A 20,000-nucleotide genomic window follows, 5' to 3' on the forward strand; every position below is an offset into this window, starting at 1 on the left:
CCTTCTGTACTGTATGACAGAGGTGATCTTTCTGCTGCTTGTTCTGTCTCTCTGCTGCTTTAGATCTTAAGCTCTCCTGATTATATGCTCTGTAATGAAATGCAGGGATTAAAGAAAAGTTCGCTGGTTTAAACAGCTGTGCACAGGAGTTAATGTAAAATTTATGTATGGCATGATATTTAGCTATTCTTTTCTTTACAATGGAGCAATTTCTCAGGCCTACTCCTCTCTCTCTCTCTCTCTCTCTCTCTCTCTCTCTCTCTCTCTCTCTCTCTCTCTCTCTCTTGAAGTGTTAAACCCCCTCGGTGGCATCCCTAAACCAAAAAAACCCACAAAACAATCCAAACAACACCAACAAATAACAAACTACAGAATTAGTTCTATTACGAACAACTGACGATCACTCGACCCTCTGGAAAACAGAAATTAATTTAATATGTAGAAAGAAAAGGCATTCTACATATTGAACATCTAGACTTCTAGACATCTAGTATAAACCACATGAAATCAAAGAATATCATATAGATTTGTTTGTATGCAGCTTGTTTAGCTTTTCATCGCTGTCTGAATCATGCATGTCCACCTGAGGTCCACATCTTACTGAACTAGCCGTTTCTCCTTCTCTCTATCTCTCTTTATCTGTTCCTCGCTCTCTCTCTCTCTGTCCTGGCTTTGATACATAATTCATTAAATAACATATTTCATTTATGGGCTGTGTGATCAGTGGACACCGCTGTAATTACATAATGCATAATAATTTGGTTTGCGAGTTGTGAATATCAGCGTTTTTTCAAAGCTCCTGCATGCGCTCCAGTGTTTATCCGCTCTGTGTAACTCGGTCTGTTCGCTCATCTTTTTCGTAAGAACATAAGGCTCCAGGCTTGTAGGCAGAGAGTTCTTCATCATAAGGTTAACACAAACACATCATGCACTGTCATTAACAGTTGAGTTATGTGTACAGCAACAATAGTCCCCATATGTTGAACATTTTCTTGGCCATATGCGGAAAATAAAAAGTGAAAAATGAAAGGCAGTGGAACTGATAGGAGTGACAGCGTGAGTCTGGCTCTCCAGAAGGCCTGTATTTTAGGAAACAGGTTTGTGATGCCCTGCAGAGCCGCAGGAGGGCACGTGAGAAAGTGGGAGTGAGGCTGTGTGTGTGTGTGTGTGTGTGTGTGTGTGTGTGTGTGTGTGTGTGTGTGTGTGTGTGTGTGTGTGTGGGAGAGAGAGAGAGAACTGGCACTGCTGGATTGTCAGGTGGTGACGGCTCTCTCACAAACGGCTACCTAATGACTCGATTTATTCAAATGCCTCCCAGTTCCTCCTAATGGTGCCTTCCAGCTGCAGCTCAACTCACTAAGGGCCTCTATCTCACCCACGCTCACAGACTCACTCTCACATGTCTATCCTCACTCGCTCTTCTACAGCATGACTGAATGTGTCATTTAAGGGGCTGAATCCCAAGGAGGGGCCTTACATCGTGGCTCCCATACCCACAGGGACATGTGTGCATGTTACTCAAGCATCTGATCAGCTTGTGGTACACCTGCCATAGAGCGAGCCGAGAAGCTATGCTGAGATTTCCCTAACGAACACATCCGTATCACCAACTGTCTAACAGTACCGAGCGCAAGCCTGTGGAGCTGCAGGAGTGGGGAAGGGAACACGTGCACGGCACTGTAGCTCTCCACCATGTGCGAAGTTTAAACTACTCGCTTGTGACTATTTGCTTGTTGATATTGTCACACTGTTGTGAGCATAAAACAAATATCGAGTGACTCTGAATTCATCTTTAAACATAGTTCGTTTTGACGAGCTGCTCCAGAACGCGTGTACAGAAAGAAACTCTGCACATCTCTTCAGCACAATCGTGTTAGAAATAAAATAAGGGAAAATAGTCAACCAGTGGGATAAGCCAGCACAGAAGTTCTCTCTGACATGGGATAATCTAATTCCCACCTAATCCCTGAGCAAATATAACTCCAGCTAATCTCTACCCCAATATTTGGCATTCGTTTTTAAAGATCACGTTAAACACAATGCGAGCTGATGTTCATCTGTAGACTCGTTTTTCTGATCGTGACTGTTTACACTGTGATGACATTTTGGCAGAACACAGCGACTAAGATCATGGCGATGGGTCAGAGGGGTCAGACAAAATGCTCAGGGGGTGACCAGCTTTTTTTTACGTAGCAGGGAAGAATGGACAGTTAATCATTTCCTGCAGCACGGATCATGCGTCTCGCTTAAAATAATAGTGACTCTGAGAATTTTATTGTGATGATTATCCAGTGTTTTTGTGCACAGTGTGAGTCGTGATAATGTGGTCAGTTTACGAGGCCAGTAGTGCTACTGAGGGGAGTCACAGCGCTGTATATGAGCAGGACTCGGTGAGATCACACTTGGCTTGTCCTTGGCCATATGCTCTGCTGCGTGAGCACATACTGTGGCCCTACGGCAGCCTGAGAGGCCCAACAAACCCGTTCTCGTTCTCAACAACCGAGTTAAAAAAAAAAAAATTATAATAATGCACCTTTGTCGTTTTACAATTACTATTGTGTATTTTATAACATAATGAGTTTCAACACTGCAGTTAATGGTATTACTGGCAGGAGACCAGGATCAGGTTGTAAATAAGCCTAATGGCACTTTTTAATAAATTACTTCCCATCAACACAACTATATTTTAATCTGGCTTATGAAAAACTGACAGCACGACAATACCAGAGTTATGATGTTATAGAATAGTCATCATCATTACTCAGATGTCTGTTTTTTTTTTTTTTTTCCTCTTTTGATTTGTGGGATGAAATTGCTTATGCGATATCTGAAATGAATATTGGCGGGATACCATGGTCTTATGCCGGGCTGCATCAACTTTCTTTGCTAAACAAGATATATGTGCATGTGTGTGTAAGAGACTGTGTGTAATTCTTTGGATTATATGCATGGATCAATGTGTCCCGAACACAAAAGATATATAAGACCGTTCTTCCTGTACAAGCATTAAAATGTGATTGGCACCATCTTTCCGTTCCGATTGCACACTTCCCCAGTCCGACGCAGTAGTTCCATTCATGGCCCAGGGAAAATAATTTTTTAACTGATTTTGTGTCTCTCTTTACTTTTTGTGTTTGTCTCGCTAATACTGTATGTACCTCATCGCAATCTGTCTCTTCGGCAAAATGTTTGTTTAGGCACATTGGAAGCACAATATATTAATGTATAATAAAAGTACCACTAAAAGGATGTAGATCATATTATATGTGTTAAATATTTCTACAAATTAATAGAAGTACAACTTCATAGGTTTTACACAAACAGACCCAAAAGTTATCATTTTTTTATATTACACTATATTTTATATATATTATTACACTTCTGATTTTTTTTTACCCTTGACTTGACTCGAATAAATTCAAAGCTGTGTGACAGGGGAGAGCCTTTTTTTTTTTTTTTTTTAATGATTTGGCATGCACTCTAACATTGATATCGACTTCTGTCTAATGGCACTTCAGCAAAAAAAATTCCTGGTGTGAAAAGTCTGCATTTTTTGCAGATGTGTTAATGTATGGCTGCACTAAATATAGCACATGCAAGCATTTAATAGCAGTAGTTTCAGTTTCATCTCTCTCAGAATCATAAAGGTGACCTGATGGGTTTGATTTCAGCAGATTGATTGGAGCTGAGTGAGTGAAGCAGGGAGGTCAGTCTGCTCTGGACTGTCAGTTCCGTCAGCTTGGTGGGAGTGTAGCGACCCTGTCTCTTTTATTTTTATATATATATATATATATATATATATATATATATATATATATATATATATATATATATATATATATATATATATAATTGCTAATTCTGTGTTCTGTTTTTTAAGGATATAAAGTATTTCACTGCGTGGGGACAACGTTGTTCGTTTCCAAACAAATGAAGATAAAAAACAACCGCAAACCCCACCCCTAACCCTAACCTTTATAACTTTTGACACTATATACCTCGTAAGAATTTTGAAGGATCTGAACGTATGAAAGCGGGCTGAGAAGTGTTATTCTGATGAATGAACATTCCTGTCCTTTTCTAACTTGTAACGCACAATTCCTCAAACTCGAGCCTGCTTTAAAGGGCAGGTCAGAAGAGCTCTATTCTTTAGTAAGTGACGAGTGCGAGCTTACGTTTATCAGTGCACATACACTCACACTGCAGCTCTCTGTCACTGAAAGACCTTCTGTACACTGCAGCATATCTGCACACCTCAATGTGTGTGTATACAAGCGCTTGTGTATATGTTTGGTTGTGAGCAATGACAAATTACAGCATGCACTCTGAAAGAAACCAGAAGCTGATTAATAACCTCAGTGAATTTTAAAGGTGAAACATTTTTAACAGGATTCACACCTTTTTTTTTTTTTGGGTGATGTGCTGCGCAATTGATTTGGCCCGCTGCAGATGTTATGAACCTGGCCTGAGATAAGAGCAGTAAGCAAATTAATTTGTTTGATGCTGAATATTTGTAAGAATCCTTATAATGGAAGGTGGGATTTTGTTTGTGGGGGTGTGTTTGAGCATGGATGAATGCATGTTGTGTGGTGTGTATGTGCGTGTGTATATTTGCCTATACACAGCGAGCGTGCTCTGTGAGTGATTCAGATCGCCGTGTGGAAGTCTAATTCCTCAGAGTGCACGAGGCATTGCACCAATTATGCATAAATCCTATACATTTTATCCCTCCTACCCCCCTCATTTCAGTCAGTTGGTTTATTGTCCCTGGAGATCTGTGCATGTGCTTGTACAGTATGTCTTTTTTTTGCTCTCTTTCTGAATACGAGTGATAGGAATAAGAAAAGGACAACAGTGGTAAGGAGAGCTACAGTTTGAAATATTAGTTCTTTAAAGACAAAAAACATTTTTGCCTTTCGAGAGCAGATATGAGTTCAGAGCTAAGTCGAGGTTTGCACATATTTCTGCACGATGTCACCTGTGTTTTGTGATCTCTCATGAACACACGGTGCATAAACAGTGCAGCGGGCAAATAGCAGGCCTGTTTTATACACTGACTGAGCAACACGATCCTGCCTTGTCTCAATTTACCGCTGATTAACTACACAAATTAAATCATTAATGGAAGCAGGAAAACAAACAGGAGCAGCTCAGAGTGGCGGGGTTTCAGATTTTTGGTGCAAGGGTCACTCTGTCTTGGGGTTAAATGGAAAATTGATGGGCGACAGTATATGGCATGCTAACGATGAACAAACTGGTGATGACTGTCTCTAAGTAAAAATTCTAGTTAAAACAAGCCAGAAATAATTTTTATTTATTTAGATGGGCTGAGTTTGTCGATGTATTAAATCGTGCTTCCTTTTGAGAAAGGTGTTAACAAAGGAGGTGTGGTTTTATGTTGAAAAAATACATGCGTAGTAAGATGCTTAATTGCAAGTGGCGGGTATCACTGCGCCATTAATTAAATCATCTTCCGTAATTAGTGTGTGCTTGACGACCCTGCATAATGCGAGTCATAGGCGGTGGTGTGCCCGTGACCCTGACCGGCCCCTGGTGCTTTTAATTGTCGTGAGGCCTATTAGAATGCAGTGTGTGTGTGTGTGTGTGTGTGTGTGTGTGTGTGTGTGTGTGTGTGTGTGTGTGTGTGTGTGTGTGTGTGGGGCCCATTAGAATGCAGTCAGTCTGGCAGGTTGGAGCATGGGGTGAGAGAGAGGCTCATATGCATAAGGAGGCTCTATAAATGAGGACTAATGTGTGTGATGTAGCGGCGCAGTCCCAGCAATCCTGTTTACAATGCCGGGTTTACAGGCCAAAGCACACGAGCACTGTGAGGGAACAGAACTGCAGACCAGTGCTGGCTAACGGCCTGAACACACAGAGGAGACGCACTAAAGTAAGCAGTGTGGTGAGGCATGGAATAAAAGATCATGAAATCAGGCCTGGATATACTTTAAACATAAGAAGAGGGAAGGAACACAATTTATAACAATAAGCAACATCTGGGACTTTAATTAGAGCTACAATAAAATGAAAAAAAAAGGAAAAAAGTTTGATGATTTCAACACTGTCCCATTATCTAAATATTGTACATTAGTCATAAATGCACAGGGAACACCTATTACTTTATGTCCATTTTATATGAGATTACAGCCTACATTCTAGAAAATGACTCAATGTTACATTAATGTCTTACCAACAAAGCGTTATTCCGTAAAATGTAATCCCATAAGATTCCTGCATGGTAAAGACAAATATAATGACACTATCAAAATCTTAAAATTGGGGTGATTTTAGGATTTTTTTTTTTATATAATTACTGGAAAAAATACATTACATAGCAAATGTTTATACAGTATTTGGTATATAATATTGTAATTATAATAAATACAAAATGTACACTTCATAAAAAGTGTTTTAGTATTTCATGCATGTCCCCGGAAAGCAACACAATATTGTTAAATCTTTTATGATTCTAACATAATAAATCTAAATAAATTTAGAGGCAAAGATGGCTTTATCAATAACTTTATAAGCATCAGGGCAGGAGCAGTATATAGAAACACAGTGATTTGTGCTGTGATTAACTCTGCGCTTCTCTGATCAGCTCGTCTCCTTCACTTAAACATTCAGTAGGACAAAAAAAGAAAACCTGATCCTAGATATCGAGGACCCATAACGTTCCTTCACTCCTTCTGAACGTAGCAGGCCAGTGGGGATTTGTGTGGGCTTTAAGAGCACTGGGTTAAAGCTGTGTGTGATCTGCAGCCACAGCCCTAATGATGAGCTCGAACAGAGCTGAGCTACAGCTTACACTGCCTTAGAGAAAGACCGACACAGTCAGCGGTGCTTTTTATAAACTATATATATATGAGACAAGACAAGTCAAAAGACAAGACAAGAAAAGAAGTGCCAAAAACAGACATTTTACTTTATTACACCTTGTGGACAGTCTTTCACCTGTCACACACTCGCTTACTGAACTCACTCACAAGATGTCACACTCTAACACTCTGGATCACAATGCATACACACTAAATCCTGTCACATTTCTGGGTGTGTGTTAGGGAGGGAGGACGTAAGAGGGTTGACGGGACAGAAAGAGAAAAGTGGAGAACCAGAGAATGACTAAACACGTAAACAAGCCTACCTCTCTCAGAGAAATGAGCACTCTAACCTGGGATAACCGATTCCCATTTTATCATTCTGTGACATTCCATGACATTTAAAAAGCCATTAACTCCAGTCACCGTTGCTCAGGTCCATCATCATGCAAAGACACGGACACAGCCCTGCGTCTGATATAGATAACACAATAATGTGCACCGCTCTGTCAGCTGGCTTAACTGATTACAGTGAGATCACCCCCCCCCCCACACACACACACACACACACACATTTGACTTCTGACTGCAGCTAATCAAACAGACTAGTACTGGCACCACACTGTGTTTCTGCACAAATGCAAGGCTAAAAAGGGGAAAAAAATGAATTAGACCTACAATTGTACAACTATACAAATAGAGGTCCCTCATTATTAGTGCTTCAATCAGCTGTATTCCTCTTAGCTGGCTAGGACATATTATTGTTTTTGAAGTGCTAGTTCCTTATCTGAAGTTTAATAATTTAAGCACGAGTACAACCAATTAATCAATTGGACTGGGCTTTTTATACAGTTCTTTAATCTGCTGTTAATTAAAAAAAAAAAAAGTGTTATTACAGTTTTGTGGGTGTAAAATTCTAAAGAAAATGACTCAAATACTTAGAAATAAGTGTACCTCTCTATCAAATGTACCCAAAATTGCAGAAATTGGATTATATCCATTATTTGCACTAAGATTATTAAGAGGGTATCAGCAGGGCCGAAAATGACAGCCCCAGTGCAAAACATCCTTTACAGTATTCATATATGCATAAAAAAAAAACTTCCGTGTGAGTGAGAGGCAGGAGTTGAGGTTGATCTGAGTGTTGAATGACAGATAGCACAGATAGTATCTCAACACAGGCTTTTAATGAACAGACATCAATCACACTCAGCCTGTGGCTTTATGACTTGGCCATTAACTTTCTCTTATGTAGCTATTCATTAGTGCACATAGACAGGGCCAGGGTCAGCCATGAGGTAAGCCAGGGTGAGACGCTTCACTTACAGGTAAACCTAATGAAGTAGTGATTACAGAGGATTCACGTTTCCAGTGTAGTAAAAAAAGGTTTTGCAGGGCTTGGCTGATAAGATGAAACGTTTGATACTGATGTTATATATATATATATATATATATATATATATATATATATATATATATATATATATATATATATATATATATATATATATATATATATATATATATATATATAAAAAGAGCGATTAAAAGAAAGAGAAACAAAACACAACGCACACCTGTATAGTAAAGGTCTGGTCAGACACCCAGGTAGCTGCAGTACCCAATGCGGCCACTGGTGTGCTCTAACACCGCTTTCGAGCTCGTTCTGCACCCCGGCCTGTGAAATATAGCACCTTCCCCACGCTGACAGATGGACAGCAGTAGCTATTGTATAGGATTAACTACACATAGCAATTACATACACTAGCCCCTTTCATGTACATGCGTCTGCTATAAACAATGACTATTTATAGCTGCTAAGCATATTAATTTATGGACCATTATTGTTTACTGTACAATTCCTATACAAACCGAGGCAGCGGCGTGCTATAGGACCGGATAATTAATGCTCTTATTGATATAATTAAGGTCTAATTTCCCAGATAAATTAGTCTCATTCGAACAGTCGTCGTTCGTGATAAACAAATTATACACGTGTGTAATTAACTTCCATTTACTCGTTGGAATGACCCGCGGACGCTCGCAAAATGAATGAAGCGATAAGGACGGCAGGAACGCAGGAACACGCCGCCGGGGAGCGTGCTGAAAACGGCGCACTGCACCTGATTCTCACATCCTAACTTTGGAAACCTTCAGTGCAATACTCTGATATGTACACCCAAGCTCCTGCTGTTCTTCCATTCTCGGAACTGTCTTCAGCTTCAAGATCAACAACATCAACAACAACAACAACAACAACGAGGTGTTTAAGATTTACAGGAAAACTCTGGGCATGAAAAAATGGTATGTTATTGAAATTAATACTTCAAAGTCATCAGCCTCCACTTACTAACTGTAAATGTCTGTTCTACTTCAGAACAGTATAGATGCCAATGAGGTCTGTCTGTCTGTCTATCTATCTATCTATCTATCTATCTATCTATCTATCTATCTATCTATCTATCTATCTATCTATCTATCTATCTATCTATCTATCTATTTATTTATTTATCTAATCTATCCAGTTAATCATGCTCTGATGGCACGTCCAAATCTGGATGTACGAATATCCAATGGAAATCCTGGAGAAGGCCTGTCCTCCTATTCCATCACATATTCCAATCACAAAAATGAGAAAAGAAATTAAGTTCCTTCAAACTTTCAAGTTTTATTCAACAAAACGATGGTTCGCTGTATCTAAAAACATACATTCAATATTTACAAATTCAGTTCAAACAGAACAAAATAAGAATATTCATGGATTTCTGGAAGTACTATATAGTAAATTAGGGTCTGTATTTATGACCATTATTAGACTAATGAATTTATAAACATTAGCAGGAAATAATTGTCTGTGCTTCCCGTGGGCTGCAGGAGGGACCGTAAGGGACAGTGCTGTGAGGATTGGGCGGCAGTCAAAGGCGGGGGCCTGCTTAGACTGCTGCCCCCGCGACCCGAATTACGGATGAGCGGGAGAAAATGAATGAATGAATGAATGAATAATTGTCTGTGTGTGTCTCTGTGTGTGTGTGTGTGTGTGTGTGTGTGTGTGTGTGTGTGTGTGTGTGTGTGTGTGTGTGTGTTATATTACTTGCACTACCGTACTTACTGAACTAATGAAGTAAATGACAAAAGCTGTTACTGTGTGTTCTGTATAAGCACACATCTATTTACATGTCTCACACACCAAATGTGACAGAAAAATAGAGGCACACACACACACACACACACACACACACACACACACACACACACACACACACACACACACACACACACACACACATATTTACTGTATATATATGCAGCTCTCTGGGCCACCCTTCCCACCATACACGCATACACACACACACACACACACCCCACTACCATCCGGAGTGAAGAAGACAGCAGCAGTATAGTGAAGGGCTTCTCCTCAGAGCGCTCTCAGTAGAGGATCGATGGCTCGACCTGATAGCTCTGCTAATATGAGGAAACAGCCAGTAACGCTATCCAGCCAGCGGAAACACGGACCGAGTGCCGACACCCGAGAGAGAGTAAGAGAGTGTGTGTGTGTGAGAGAGAGAGAGAGAGAGAGAGAGACAGAGAGAGAGAGAGAGGTATGGGGGTTGGATGGGTAAGTGCAGTTCACTATGTGCCGTCAGAGCTCCGAGAGAGAGAGAGAGAGAGAGAGAGAGAGAGAGAGAGAGAGAGATGATAAAATATTAAGCGGTACATGATCTCTCCAATGACTTCTCTTAAATAATATACACAAACAGAGCGACACTCACAGAGCACCTGTAAGCTGCTGTCACTCACTCATGTCATTCTCATCTCATCTCACACTCTTTTCTCCTTTTAACTGGGTTTGTCTTTACAACTTTCTATCTTTCTCCATTACTTTTTTCGTTCATTTATCATTTATTCGGTCCTATACTCATTTATTATAAATAAAAAAGTCTGTAAAACACTGAGTGTGTGTGTTTGAGTGTGTGTGTGTGTGTGTGTGTGTGTGTGTGTGTGTGTGTGTGTGTGTGTGTGTGTGTGTGTTTTTAGGCCCATGTATTTATTGCTTTGCAAGACCAAATTTGATGGCGATTATATGACTTTTGAAATTTGTAGAGACAAACATGATAAAATAAATGTTATAAAAAAAAGTTATTAGTTACTAATGTTGATGTTAAAATAATGGTTATTTTTACTACTCATTCTACCACTATTACCACTACTACTAATAATAATAGTAATACAAATAATAATATTAGCAATAATAATAATGGATTTATTTATTTAAAAACAGCAATACACATTTGAAACTGGAAATGCAGCATTTATACTCTTTAAGAAAGAAAGAGTGAATTGTACACACACACACACACACACACACACACACACACACACACACACACACACACACACACACACACACACACACACACACACACACACACACACACACAGAGACAGGGTACAAAAGTGCAACTTGGAACTCTGGACATGTTCCAGAAAAACATCTTTCCATTTGTGCAACCTGAGTGATTTTTAACACACAAAGACTTGGTCACTGAGGTTTCAGAGGAATGTGCAATCCAAACATGCGCACACACACACACACACACACACACACACACACACACACACACACACACACACACACACACACACACACACACACACACACACACACAGAGCTGAACAAAAAATGGCAGCAATTAAAGCAGGCACTTGACACACATTAGAGGGATGGAGACAGACAAAAAAAGAACAATGAACTGGAGAGAGAGCAAGAGACATTAGTACATTTAAAGACCTGGCATTTAGCAGCTAACAATATCACAGTACAGACAGGTGAGATGTAAGAGTACTACTAAAAGAGAATACTAAAGAAAAGAACTAAAGTCTTTTAGTTAATCCAGTACAACAATTTTATTGGTAATGTTGTTAGTGTGGATTAGATTCCAAAACACTATTATTCAATTAAAAATTCACGGTGGATCTTCCATTAATAAATTCATTTAAAATTTGTAAAGCATAGCGTGTAGTGTGTGTGTGTGTGTGTGTGTGTGTGTGTGTGTGTGTGTGTGTGTGTGTGTGTGTGTGTGTAAAATTAAATTAGTAATGCTTAATGCTTTTCTGATTGGTTCTTCAGTGTGTATGCGAGAAGGGGAAAGTCAGTGTGCGGTCAGAGGTGCGATGCAGAAAAATAAGTAAATGACACGATTTAATGTTCCATTTAAGAGACGTGCCTCATATCGTCTCCACCATGAGGAAAAAGGAAGCAAACTGCCTACACAGGCTTTTTTTAATTTAACCTGAAACTATACAACAGACACCAGACGGTTTGTCTTGGCCACAGACACACGCTGAAAACAAAAAGCCTTAACCTACATTTTCATGAAATGCCCTTGATATTGGTTACATCATCAACCTTACTATTAACAATATAGGAATATATCAATAACCTTTGATAACAAACCCCTGTATCAATGGCCTCTGGTGACATTTGCATAGAGGGTCAGCTATACATACTGCCCCTGCTGATGTACTTTGAGTTCACAGAATTTTTTAGTATGACAAAAACTACAGCACTGGATCTCATGTGCTGACAGGCATAGAGGAAATGTGCCATCCTGAATAAAGCTGTCAGAAGGGCACTTAACAGCACATAATGTTTTGTGATTATTTTTACACTTTGTGTCATTCGCTCTGTACAAAGCCGTGTGCTATTAAAGCTGACCTTTTCTAAAACTGGATGATCAGAACAGTTTTGTAATCTTAAAGGCAGTGGAAATGAAACATTTATCAACTGGTAGAGATTCCCTTTCTACTGCAACCAAAATCAAAATTACATTAAAAGGTAAGTTTTGCAAAAAAACCAACATTTAATATACAGTATATTTGCACTGTTTGGACAAATGTTTGTGGACACCTGATCATAAACTATGTATATGTATCTTCTGGGAAGATGAAGATGTTCCACTAGATTTTGGAGTGTGGCTGTGGAGCATTCAAATTCATCCCAGATGAATTCTATAATTCCAGATCTATAGCAGGCCACTCAAGACCTTCCATTCACTCCATGAAAGCCATATCTTTTTGAAACTGGCTTTGTGCACAGGGGCATTGTCATGCTGGACCATTTTTGGGTCTTCTAGTTTAAGTAAATGGAATTTAAAATGCTACCACATCCGAAGACACCCTATACAATTGTCCAACTTTACCACTTATGTCTGGAAAAATCAGGTGTCCCAATACATTTGCCCATATAATGTATTTCTTTGGGTGTTTCACATTTGTTTTATGTGATTGGGCAGAACCTCTTTTCTTCATAGAAGAAAGAAACAGAACTTGTAGCCCTGATTTATTGTGCTAACCAGCTGATATTACCAGCTAATTTCAGGAAGAAACAAAATATTAGCTAGCTAACAGTCAAAAATCAATTATCAATTTCACAGCAAGATGAAACTGCTGCACATTTGACCTTTGAATCGCTTTAAGTTCCTTTCAACTGTTTTCTTTTTAGCCACTACCCTGGAAACAGAGTGAAGATAGAAGAAAAAGGGGTCCCTCAAATCCTTACATAAAAAACAAAAAAACAAGATGAACATCTGGTAAGAAGAAACAGCTCTGTGGGAAATTGGTATGGTTTAAAAAAGTCTTCCTGAGCATCACCTCTTTATTAGTATAGTTTTGTTCCGATGTTAAAGTTGTCCTCTTGCTTGTTTCAGTTTACATGAGCCTTCAAATAAAAAAAATTTGTGTGTCTTGGTGTGTCTCAAGTTTGGTTTATTTAGTTTAAAACGGTTTAGACCACACTTTTTCTGTCTAAATTATGGAATCTTTATATCTCCCACATTTTGATCAAGACCTTCAATTTCAGAAAGAATTCTGATTCCATAATTATCAATAATATTATTCATTATAGCTGCATGACAGTCTTCCTGTTTAGAGTGCTATACAAATAAAATGAATAATTACTGTCAAGTGATTTTTCAATATGATTACAATCCTTACTTTCTGCTTTTGCTGAACATATACTTAAAATATTGTATTACATAGTGATAACATAAAAATGTATGACGTGTAAAATATATTTGTTTTATGGGTAAAGTTGTTTTATGTCATAGCAAAGAAAATGTGTCCCAACACCATACCAATTCATTTCCATGATATATTATATTATATTATATTATATTATATTATATTATATTATATTATATTATATTATATTATATTATATTATATTATATTATATTATATTATATTATATTATATTGTTACAGGTTTTCGTTAGAACACTGATTACATGTAGTTGATTTCCGGCACATAATTTCACCATACTTAAACAACTTTGTTGTTGTGTAGCTGGATATATAATGTATTCAAGCTGTTTACTTATGAAGAATATTTATGAAGAATAGCTACAATTTATATAGCTGAAATTTAGATCTTTATTTCTGCCACAAGTTGCAATCATTAGTGTTCGAGCACCACCTCACAAAGCAAGCTTGACTTACTGCTATAAGTCAAGGTCCAAATATCTGATCTACATACATTACTCTCAGCAACACACTTTCTATGTATTGTATTTTTCACTCATAAAGTCTGCAGATTTTTTTCCACAATATATATAATAACACGAATATATATCTTCGATAGTCACACAGCTATACAACTGGATAATCTGTTCATCTCATTATAACCTGTACATAGAAGAAGAGATTGCTGAACATCCTCCAGAGGGTTAAAAGGATGGAAATATCAAGTCTGAGTAATTACTGTAGGTCATTTTCACACAGAAGGACACAGAAGACCACAAATTGGCCTTCTCCGATCATTCCTAATTCAGAAAGGTGATTGGTAATCTAGACATTAAAGTTCACCGGAAGCCTGATTAGTGTCGCTATATGACTCACACTATCCAGTGTAACACAAGCTAGGAGTGATCAGAACATTACACCACTGGCTGAAAATGCACTGATCAGCTCTGAGTCCAAGGACAAGAAGTGAAAACATCAAAAGAAGACTTGTGGTTACCCAAGGTCTAACAGGAACACCAGACCAGCAAGCGCAGCAGTTAGAAACAGAGCAAACAGAAAAAAACTTCTATGTATCCCTGTAAGTAACACCAAACATCACATTCAGATGTATTTTAAGCCCAGCAGCACACTCACAAAGACAAGAACGTTTCATAGCATCTGAAGGTGTACATACCAGGAACAAAAAGTGGAGCAGTGCGATACACGCAGTCTACGACAGTGTACAGATTTATATACCTAGGTCAAGACTCGACTCTTCTGGGGACAATAACAGGTACACAGTACAAGTAACTGATTAAAAAATATATTTTTTAAATATATATTTCAAAATAGACGTTAAGTTTAAGCCTTCAGGCTATATAGACTTCACAAAAAATATAACTCTACTACATGTCTACACATGAAGAATATATGAGAATAATTTCAGGTTTAATATGATTTAAAGGCTGGCATATGGAATGTGCTAGATAAAGGACAAAAGATGTGTGTTACATTGCACATTATTTCATGTGAATTAGGTCCCTCAGATAGATACAGACACAGTGACCTCATTGGTGTGTAAAGCAAGTACAAGATTTGGTCTCTGATTTATACAGTGGTTATTCATTTATAGGTGCAGGTGGGCTAAGAAGCCGCACCATTTACATTAATCGGCCAATAAAAATTAAAGGTCTATTTCATAACTCAATACATTTTACAATTACTATTTAACTCCGATTTTTACAAAAATATATATGACGATGTTGATTCACTTTCCTTTCTAGAGCAATGGTGGCGCACTTGGGAAGCTCACTGCCCCACTTATCTTCCATATAATTATTTTTACACCTAGTGGTCAGAAATAGGAACTGCAACAAGTGTCCACTGGGGCATGGATACACTTGCCCCATGTTTGTTTTCACTAACAAAAGGATGTGCAGAAGAAGTACAGTTTTGATTTGGCTTATTTAAAAACACTATGGAGTTGCTAAGATGATGTTTTATAGCAAGTCTTTTTTTTTTTAATGTTTTTGTTTTAGCTAATTTGTGTGGGTTTTGAGTTGTACTTGGGCTGGTGATGTTGCTGAAAACTATCATCACTGGTTAATGATATTACCTTGAAGACAGCTGAAACAAGTATAGCTTTAAATGCACAAATAAAGCTGCTAGAGTGTGAATGCTGAATTGTTCCTGTTGGCCATAACACTAAATGATGTTCTATAGAAAATAAATTTTGTCAATATTATTTGGAAATGGTGCAGAGATATCGCCTTTGTTAGTTCGGTAATTTTGTCATGGATTTTTTTAATGCAGAAACAAGTGTATAGCCAAATCTGTGTTTATCCTTTCAGTGTGGGAATAATCCTATGTGCTGCTATAGATTTTGTTAGTGAAAGAAGAAAAAGAAGAAGAAGAAGAACACAATGAGGTATTAGTGTTCATTTCCCAAGAACTTTAACCTTTAATGTTCGCAAGGCTACTGATCGCTGATCAGCACTCAAAGTAAATATGACAAATATATCGCAGCTCACTGAGTTATAAAATGTGTGTGATAAATGTTAAAAACAGAGCTCAACTTAAGGAAAAAGAGTCTAAAGTCTATTAAATCAATCAAAATCATGGCCAGTGAAAACCAGTGGAAAACGGCACAGTGAAAATCCGACACGAGGTGCTTGTTTTTTTCTTCTACAACAATCTAGAAAAGAGTGTAGCAGTGAATCCGTAACAAAAACAGAAATAGGTTGTAGAAATAAGCAACGGCAGATGTATTTCTTTCCTGTGCATTTTTCTGATAACAAACACAATTGTTGAGAAAGGGACATAGACGCCTCTCAAAATGGATTATTTAGAGAAAAAAAAAGATCTCCCATTCTTCAATACTACACATCCCACAATAATCTGCTACAGTTAGCATTGAAACTACCTCTGCTAGTTAATGTAGAACATGGGGACATGTGCAAGCCCAGGTTCTACAATGGTATCATAAAAACACACTCTTTTTTTAAATATTGAATGTATTTGAATGCCTAATGCAGCCCAGTCGCAGTCAATAAAGAACCGGTGCCAGAAACAGCAGAGTATTTGATTGTTTCCTTGAGGAAGCCTGTGCATACTGTAGGTTTGTCGAGGATGCAGAACAATGGCGTCTCAGGCTGGAACTTTTCCGCCCCTGTGGGGATTTAGTTACTGATGTTTATCACTTTGCGCTGTGCTAGCATTCACCGATGACACATTATACCCATTAAAGGGCCGTCATTATGTGGCCTGCCAAACGTTTATATACACATATATATATATATATATATATATATATATATATATATATATATATATATATATATATATATATATATATATATATATATATAGCCCTATATGCTAGCAGTTTTGTGAGGAAAGTCGTGTGACTGAAAAGGAAAATAACACTTAGAAATATAGGGCTATAATACAATATAGGATTGCTTGCATTTTCCTGTTTTGGACCATGCTGAAAAAAATGTGAATAAAAAATAAGTCACTGAAAAATTGAAAGTAAAAGTTGGGTATAATATGGCTAATTCTGACTTTGACGTGTACCACTTTGTCTTTACTAAACCATTTATAAAAGGCAGATAAAGCCAAATCTGTCCTAACTTTGCCATTAACATGAATAACCCTAACGTATTTTATATATATATATCACACCACACTTTCAGAAAAAAATATGCAGATGGAAGTTGATGTATGAAATTAACCTTTGCTTTTCTAACTCCTGTCTCTGCGTCTTTTCCCAAGCAGCACATGTAGAATACAAATGACCAGCCGTCCAGTCGTGCATATTGATTTCTGCGACTGTCCTTTATTTCTCTACTCACGTTTTCCACCCATCTAGAGGAGAGAAGAGAATATTTTTCAGGAGCAGAAAGGGGTTAGATCTTATTCACACTCTCTGTTCTTTAACATTGTGAGCCAGCTGCTTCTGACATCCAGTACTGAGTGACAGTGTGCTTGCGTGTGCTTGCGTGTGTATGTGTGTGTGTGTGTGTGTGTGTGTGTGTGCGTGTGTGTGTGGTAGTCAAGAGCAAGTGCTACAGTCTATCACCTTCGGGAAAAAAATGCAGTGAAAGTTTACAACACCACCTGCGCTGTGTTCAGACATGATGGATAACCAAAGGCAGACAAAGGAAGACAAAAACAGCTGGAGATTGAGAAGAAAAAAAAGAAGGATGAGGGCTTTCTTATGTAAGTGCGAGTCACGGAACAAATACTGCAATAAACTGCTTCATTCACGAATGATATCCAATTTAAAGTTTTATCCATTACCACCAAAAAAACAGTTTGTCTGTCTTTATTGTACTCTAATAAGAAACTGCATGCTGACAGTGGAAAAGAGGGCATGACAGAGATAATGAAGCTGATTTCTATACTATCACAGAACTGTTAGGACATCTGCTGAAAGAGACATATGGCCTTCTCATATGAAGTCCCCTTGTGGCTGGATGCCCGGTCATAATGAAATAAAGACTGGGACATGGTGAGAGTGACACAAATGTATATGTGGGTGAAAAGGTGGCCAGGCCACTGCAGCCCTAATCACATCATCTGCTGAGGGAGACATCCCACCTGGGGGCGAGGAGCAGAGAGGACATAACCCATTGAGAGAGAGCGAGAGAAAAGAGAGAGAGAGAAAGAGAGAGAGAGAGAGGGAGAGAGAGAGAGAGAGAGAGAGAGAGAGAGAGAGAGAGAGAGAGAGTGTTGGGGTGGGGGGATGATGGAAGAGATCTGAAGGACATTGGTGCTGTGATGCACTATGCACAGTAATGTGCATGGAAATATACATAAGGCTCCTTTAATAGAAACCTACACCGTTCACTATTTCATACCCCAAAGCTTTTTTTTCCCCATGCAGAGCCAAAACCTCAAATAATATCAGATTTAAACTTAGATTTATTAAATGAAATGCATTTATTTTCAATCATTTAATAACTCACTTGCTGTTCAGCCGGCTGTTTTTATTGCTCAAATTTATGCTGCTGAATGAATTGCCTATGGTACAGTTTCCTATTTTAGGTCTTCTCAGGTATATGAGTCAGGTAGATTAGACCCCTTGGTGACATCACCTGATTTGTGAATGACACAGCCTTGCCCTGTGACCACATCCTAGCAGCTTTGGACTCATTCTCCCAGAATTCCCACTGTGCTTCTCTGCATTGCAGAACATGCACGACAGGAGGGCCTTCTGTGGTCCCTATTTATAGCAGGCCAATGCAGCAGGCGTGACTCAGGCTCTGTCACGCCGGTCACACACTCACCAAAACAAACACCGTAATTAGCGTGCTTCTCATAAAACTTTAGAAGCCAGCGCAAGATATTACACAGTGTCTATGTAAATATGTAATAATAAAAGAATATAATTGCGAACCCATAAAAACAAGGGTCATAGAGTTTATTGATTTGACTGAGGATGAGAGGAGACAAATAAACACTGATAATGAACTGAGAGCTGGACTTTGCACATACTCCTCATGTATACTGACAAAGAGTCAGACAGATGGAGGATAGTGTGTGTGTGTGTGTGTGTGTGTGTGTGTGTGTGTGTGTGTGTGTGTGTGTGTGTGTGTGTGTGTGTGTGTGTGTGTGTGTGTGTGTGTGTGTGTGTGTGTGCGTGTGTGTGTGAGTGTGTGTGTGTGTCTTTTACAGGTATGAACCTTAGATTTCACGATATGATACTATTTTTTGTTGACAATTTTGTTAAAAAATGTAAAAGATATCAAAAATCTAATTTGCTAGAATATGATATGATACGGATTATTAGGCTTGGAGTGACACGTGACCAAATGGATTCACAAACAATAAGGATGTAGAGTAGGGCTACTTTCCATAACAATTTAGTTAATAATCCTCTTTCAAAATAGGGGCATAGCACCTTGCAAGCATAATTACATATAATTTTAAAAAGGACATAATCAAATAATAGTGAAAAATAATGGATTTATATTGAATTATATACTGTATATATATTATATATGTGTACATATAAAATAACTTTTGATAAAGGTCTCTACAAGGATAGAAATATCTGGCAGTTTTGACCTTGTAGGGGCATTTTGACTAGTCCCTAAGACCAAAACCTCTTTCCCTTTTTTTTATTTTATTACAATTTACGAAAACTACAGCGTTCATTACAAATTCAATGAAATTA

At 38.3% G+C, this 20,000-nt stretch overlaps 2 protein-coding genes across 3 annotated transcripts in view; one reads left to right on the forward strand and one right to left on the reverse strand.

Annotated features, from left to right (window-relative positions):
* urahb (urate (5-hydroxyiso-) hydrolase b) overlaps window positions 1-20,000 on the forward strand; it is a 464,718-nt gene that overhangs the window by 280,988 nt on the left and 163,730 nt on the right. The window lies entirely within an intron of this gene.
* The window catches only part of mafb (MAF bZIP transcription factor b), a 64,068-nt gene that overhangs the window by 9,130 nt on the left and 34,938 nt on the right, over window positions 1-20,000 (reverse strand). Inside the window, exon 3 of one of the 2 annotated variants that reach the window (XR_014534305.1) lies at window positions 17,554-17,686. The exons of the other annotated variant lie outside the window; for it this stretch is intronic. The gene's annotated coding sequence lies outside the window, so the exon portion shown is untranslated. The remainder of the gene's footprint in view (window positions 1-17,553; window positions 17,687-20,000) is intronic. 2 annotated transcript variants of the gene reach the window in all.

Source organism: Silurus aristotelis (genome assembly GCF_946808225.1).
Source record: "Silurus aristotelis genome assembly, chromosome: 7".
Taxonomy (NCBI): domain Eukaryota; kingdom Metazoa; phylum Chordata; class Actinopteri; order Siluriformes; family Siluridae; genus Silurus; species Silurus aristotelis.